This window comes from Chrysochloris asiatica, unplaced genomic scaffold, assembly GCF_000296735.1.
Source record: "Chrysochloris asiatica unplaced genomic scaffold, ChrAsi1.0 scaffold00440, whole genome shotgun sequence".
In the NCBI taxonomy this organism is placed as follows: domain Eukaryota; kingdom Metazoa; phylum Chordata; class Mammalia; order Afrosoricida; family Chrysochloridae; genus Chrysochloris; species Chrysochloris asiatica.
This window is the reverse complement of record NW_006408958.1, coordinates 82,316-89,212: the sequence shown is the minus strand read 5'-3', so window position 1 is coordinate 89,212 and position 6,897 is coordinate 82,316.

Sequence of the window (6,897 nt, the reverse complement as noted above, 5' to 3'; positions counted from 1 at the left end):
TCAGAAACACAGGGATCTCCAAAACTTGTCTCTCATATTTAACTGAGGAGTTAGGAACCCAAATGAAATAGCAGACTTTCACCACTAGGTGGCAGCAATATCCATCCTGCCTTCCTGTTTTACTGCTTCTTACCCAAGGAGTCCTGGTGTGGCGCTGTGGGTTAATGCACCAGACTGCAAAGTCGTTTGAACTGCAAGGTCGATGGTTCAAGCTCACCAGCTGCTCCTTGGAAACCTTATAACAGGGTCACTATGGGTCAGAACTGACTCAATGGCACTTAGCAACAACAACAACCTAAGGAAAGGAGCCCTGGTGGTTCAGTGGGTTGAGCATTGAGTTGCTAACCACAAGGCTGGAAGTTCAAACCCACCAGTCGCGATGAGGCTGTCTGTTCCCATAAAGATTTAGTCTTGGAAATCCTATACCAGGTCGCTATCCCACCAGCTGTTCCTGGGTAACCCTATACAGGGTCTCTATGAGTCCGAACCTTCTCAATGACATTTAACAAAACAATACAATATAAGCTGGAATGATTCAATGGCGGTGGGCTTACTCCAGAGAGGTACAGGTCCCCCTCTCCAGACCCTCCTTGGCCTCTCCCCCCAGCTTGCATTTGATGCTACAGGAAAAGAGATCCCGGTAGGAGACAACAGGCAGAAAGTCCCCTGGCCAGTCCTGAAAACCACAGGCTTCCCTTTTTGGGTCTGACTTTCTTTTACTTAGGAACAATGAAAGGGCCGGGATCCCCATTTGTCCTTTCTAGTTCCCTCTTTTCTCTATTTGTCCCTTCCCAGCAACTATTGCCACTCCTGGGCATCCATCTTTTTTTTTTTTTTTTTTTTTTAATGTTTTATTATGTATTATGTGATAGTTTACATGGAAGAACATTAGCTTTACATTCATCCTATCATATATCATTTCATTGCCATGGTTACAGTCCCCTCCATGCATCATCAACCAACTAAAGGGTATACACTACAAGCCTGCCCCCCGTGGTCAGCACACAGCCCCTCACCCTTTTTGGGTCCAAAGTCCCTAGTTGCTCCATCTCTCCACATCATCATCTCTGCCTCCATCTCTGGAGTCACTGTTTCTCTGGGTAGGGTCCCGCTCTCTGCTCTTCTCCCTTGATGGTCCTAGGGACCTTTGCTCCTGGACTGCAAAGTTAATCACTCCCCTCCTTGCTACAAAACGTCTACCTTTACATTTCCAACCCTCACAATCAGTCCTGGTAGCAATTATTCACTATTGTATAACAAGAGACCTATCGGAATTACCTTTCATCAGCCCCGCTGAGACAGATTGGATACTATTCAGTGGAGATTATACCTTCCTCCATGCCCTCTGGATGTAGGCTCCCTCTTGAGAGCTTGTAAGCCAGTCACTTCTTGCTTTTGTAGGCACCCCCACCCCACTTTGGGTAGCCAATTTCCAAGTTGCTGGGCATCCATCTCTGCTTTAAAGAGTTAGCTCCCCTCTGATTGGCAGGTAAGCCTGCCTATCACAGCTATTCTCCGCTCCACCAAGGCCAAGGAGACTTCAGGGTTTCCTTGGTCTTACTATAAGGACAAAGCCTCAGTGGGCTGACCTCTCCCACAGCCCTGACAGGCGATTTTCATGACCCCCTCAGAGCCAAGCATGTGTCTTTGGGATGTGAGGAGTTCTTTGCCCTACAGATAGAGGCCCCTCCTCTGCATACATCATCTATCCTGCTCTCAGGGACCCCAAAATACTAGCCCACCCATTTTCACAGCAACTTCACCATGGTCAGCTCCTAGTTTCTAACATCAAGTCTAGTTTTACTTCTCTTTTCCTCTGTGTGTCAGTAGAGTGTACCATTCCCAACATCCAGCATAGATAGGGCTGCACTCTCGGATCTCCGTGGGCTCCTCCACCTCCTCTACCCAGCTTAGCCACGGACCTTCTCTTTCTATCTATAATCTTTCTCTGAGGTGATCTCATCCATTCTCATAGCTTTAAATACCATCTATATACTGGTGACTCACAATGTATATTTCCAGCCCAGACCTCTCCCCTGAGCTCTAGACTCCTATATCCCACTTCCTATTGGATATCTGTTTGTATTTCCAAAATCATCTCAAATGTTGTGTCTCCCAAATGGAGCTCTTCATTCACCTACCTCACACCTGCTGCTTTGCTAGGCTTTTCTTCTCCGCAAACAGTCCCACCAGTGCTCCAGACAACACAAAAATCTAGGAATCAGCTCTCTCTGTCACTGGAAAGACCCATAATCAAGATTTGATGGCTCATTTCCAGATACAAGTCTCAGTTCTGTCCATTCCTCTCCCCTATCTTCATATACACAGTAAGCAGTCTGTAAATATTTAGCGAATGTGTGGATAAGGTGCCCTTGTGGTGCAAAGGATTAAGCTGCTAACTGAAAGGTTGTTGGTTTGAACCCACAGCTGCTCTGTGGGAGAAAGACGAAGCAGTCTGCTTCTGTAAATCTTAGAAATCCTGTTGGGTTGCTATGAGTCAGAATCGACTTGACAGCATTGGGTTTGTGTTGGTGGGTGACTAGTGAATGATGAATGAAAAGCTTTTCCTACCTCTGGACACCACTGCCCCCCTCACTTAAGCCAGCCCCATGTCTCCCCTGGCTTTATTGCAACAATCTTTGGGCTGGTTGGTCAGATGACTCTTCCCACACACACCCCCAGCCCCGTTATGGATTGGATTATGTCACCCCACCCCGAGTTATCGTGTAAATTCTAACCTCTGATACCATGTGTGAACAGGTTGTGTTTGCTGTGTTTGTTAATGAGGCAGAGTTACTGCAGGATATATTTTGAGTCAATCTCTTTTGAGATTTAAAGGAGATTGAGCAAGAAGTTGTTACTCAGAGCTGGGGGAAGAGACATTCCAAACCATGTGACGATCACGGGAGCAGACGCTCAAAGAGACCATTATGAAGTTCTTAACGTGGCCTGTACCCTTGATGACCAGGGCCTGGCCACCTACTCAGCTCTGTTCTCCCTAAGCTTTCCCTACCTCGGCAGACACCATCCACACTAGCCTTTTGTCCATTTTCTGAACAAATGAAGTTCTTGTCTGCCTTCCAGCTTTTGTTCGTACATACAATCCCCTCTTGCTCTCACACTTGACCTAGCATTTCTCCTTCCTCCTGCAGGTGTCAGCTGAGACACAGCATCTCTGGGAAGTACCCCCTAAACTCCCACAGACTTATAACCATCCTCAATGACAATATCCACCACATTAAATTAGAATATCTGTGGGTTTGTCTATCTCCACATGAGGCTGTAAAGCAGGGATCCTGCTGATCTTGGTCCCAGTTGTATCTTTACATCTATAGCTATTACATCTATAGCTACTCAATAAATGCTTAGCGATTACATAGATGGATGATTAGATGAATGAATGAAAAGGCTTCCTACCTCTGGACAAGCCAGGACTCAACTCTGTCTGTCATTTGCTTCTGAAGCTGGTTGGATCTCATTCTCATCTTCACTATCCATCAGTGAGACTTTCCAGAGGCTCTGTTTGGCCTGGGTAGGTCCTGAGAAAAGACCAGTGGAGGAGTCAGGACTTTTGGGGTACCTTGACCAGATTGTCCCCTCCCCCTTGTTGGCATCCAAGCAGAGGATACCCTCTTGGCAAACCCCCAGCTCTAGTCAAGGACAGGGCCTCCTTTAGTCCTGCCTTCTTTCTTAACCTAGAAGAGTCCTGAAGGAAACCTAGTTGTTACCTTTACTTAAAAATAAAATAAAATCATATATATAGTTTTAATGGATTTTCTTGAATAAATAACATATGCACCTGGCACAAAATTCATAAGCACAAAATACTATATATATACATTGAAAAATAAGTCTCCCCCCAACTAGTCCACCACTTGTCTGTCAGCTTGTCGTATAATGGTGGCTTGCATGTTGCTGTGTTATGCTGGAAGCTATACCACGGTATTTTAAATATCAGCAGGGCCTCCGATAGTGCACAGGTTTCAGTGGAGTTTCCAGACTGAGTCTAGGAAGAAAGAAAGGCAGACAGTGTAACATTGTCAGATGTAGTGCCAGAAGGTGAAAACAATATGAATAGAAGCAGATAAAGAGCTGGAAGATGAACCCCTCCTGTTGGAAGGCACTCAAAATACAACTGGAGAAGACCTGTCTCTTCAAAGCAGAGTTCACCATAATGACGCGAATGGAGCAAAGTTTTTGGGATTTTCATTTGCTGATGGGACACAACTCAAAATGAGAAGAAACAGCTGCAAACATTCATTAATAATTAGAACATGGGAGGTACAAAGTATGAATCTAGGAAAATTGAAAGTTGTCAAACATGACATGGAACATATGAAGATTGATATCTCAGATGTTGTTGTTACTGAATGCTTGGTTTGGAAGGAAGAAGCCCAAGTTGCACTGAAGGTACTGGCAAAACACAAGGCTCCAGGAACTGATGGAATACAAATGGAAGTCTGTCAAAAAATTGATGCCGTCCTGGAGGCACCCACGCTTCTATGCCAAGAAATTTGAAAGACAGCTACCTGACCAACGGACTGAAAAAGGTCTATATGTGTGCTAATTCCAAAGAGAGGTGACCCAATGTAATGTGGATACCATCGAAAAATATCATTAATATCACATGCAAGTAAAATTTTACTGAAGATAATTTTAAAATGGTTGCAACGCTACATCAATAGGGAACTGCCAGAGGGTCAAACCAGATTCAGAAGAGGTAGTGGAAGCAGGGATATCATTGCTGATGCTAGATTGATCTTAGCTGAAAGCAAAGAATACCAGAAATATGCTTACTTATGCTTTATTGACTATGCAAATGCTTTTGACGTTGTGGATCATAACAAACTATGGATAACATTGCAAAGAATGGGTATTCCAGAACACTTAATCATGCACATGGGGGACCTGTACATAGACCAAGAGACAGTCGTTAAAACAGAATGGTTTAAAATCAGGAAAGGTGTGTGTGCTAGGGTTATATCCTTTCACCATTTGTATTCAATCTGTATACCGAGCAAAGAATCAGAGAAACTGGATTATATGAAGAAGAACGTGGTATCAGGATTCAAGGAAGACTCATTAACAACCTGTGATATTCAGATGATACAACCTTGCTTGCTGAAAGCAAAGAGGACTTAAAATACTTACTGATGAAGGTCAAAGACCACAGTCTTCAGTATGGATTGCACCTCAATGTAATGAAAACAAAAATTCTCACAAATGGATGAATAAATAACATCATGATAAATGGAGAAAAGATTAAAGTTGTTAAAGACTTCATTCACAATCAACACCCATGAAAGCAGCAGTGAAGAAATCAGACGATTGCTTTAAGCAATCTGCCATACAGGACCTCTTTAAAGTGTTCAAGAGAAAAGCTGTCAGTCAGAGCACTAAGGTGTGCCCAACTCCAGCAATGGTATTTTCAATGGCCTCATATGCCTGTGAAAGTTGGCCAGTGAATAAGGAAGACCACAAAAGAATCAATACATTTGAATCATGGTTTTGGAGAAGAATATTAAAAATACCACGAACTGGGGGATTTCCGGCAAGATGGTAGACTAGGCAGACACATTACATGGACCCTCTACAACAAAGATATGAAACAACAAATAAATGGACCAGATGGCCAGCAGTTTGGCAAGACCTGGGGACTCCTGGGCCCAGAGTCAGTGACATAGTCACAGAGGACTAGAGTGGAGAGTGAAGCATCCAGCTGATAAGAAGAGAGGACATGTGAACACCCACACTTGCAGATAATACCCACTTGACCTGGCTTCAATGACTGGATGATCAGAGCTCAACTAGAAGAAGAAAGAAGAGGAAAAAAGAGTAATTTGATGAACTTGACCTACACCTATGGATGCAGTAGCAGTACCTCAAAAAAGAGAACAAATCTTTACAGAGAGGATCATTCCCACCCACCTCAATACAGGGTAGACAGGGATGGGCAACTTGGACATTGGCTATCCAAAATGGGGGGGATACAAAGGCAAGAAGTGACTCGTTTACAAGCTTTCAACAGGGAGCCTAGATCCAGAGGGTGTGGAGGAAGGTAGACTCTCCACTGTGTAGTATCCAATCTGTCTGGGCAGAGCTGATGAAAGGAGATGGGGATAGCACTCATGTGGTACAATAGTGAATAATTGTTATCAGGACTGATTGTGAGGGTTGGAAATGTAAAGGTACACTTTGTAGCAAAAGGAGGGGAGTAGTTGACTTTGCAGGGCAGGAGTGGAGGCCCCTGGGACCATCAATGGAGAAGAGCGGAGAGCGGGACCCTACCCAGAGAAGCAGTGATGCCAGAGATGGAGGCAGAGACGATGACATGGAGAGATGGAGTGGCTGGGAACTCTAGACCCAGAGAGGGAGAGGGACTGTGTGCTGACCTGACGTCCAGGGGGCAGGCTTGCGGGGGGGTATACCCTTTGGTTGCTTGATGATACATGGAGGGGATTGTAACCATGGCAATGTAACGATATATGATAGGATGAATGTAAAGCTAACATTCTCCCATGTAAATGATCACATAATTCACAATAAAACTGTTTTTAAAAAATTAAAGAAAGAAGAAACCAGAAAAGAAAAAAAAAAAAAAGGACACAGATGAAAATTCTGACCTCCTGAACTTCAGAAGAAAGGTTAGCGAGGTGGATGGAGAGTTTGCTGGAGGAGGCGCTGAGCAAGGACCGTAAGACAGGCTGGCCAGATGTGGCTCAGTCATCTTGTGAGCATCTTTGGCAGCAGAAGGAGGTCTGGCAGAGTTGATTTGCGTGGATGGTTGGAAAGATGCAATTTCTTCTTTTTCCCACGCTTCCCTGGGGTAGCCAACTCCCACCCTCATCCACTCCATTGCTCTATGGGAGTTATAGAGAGCCTGCTCTATGGGAGTTA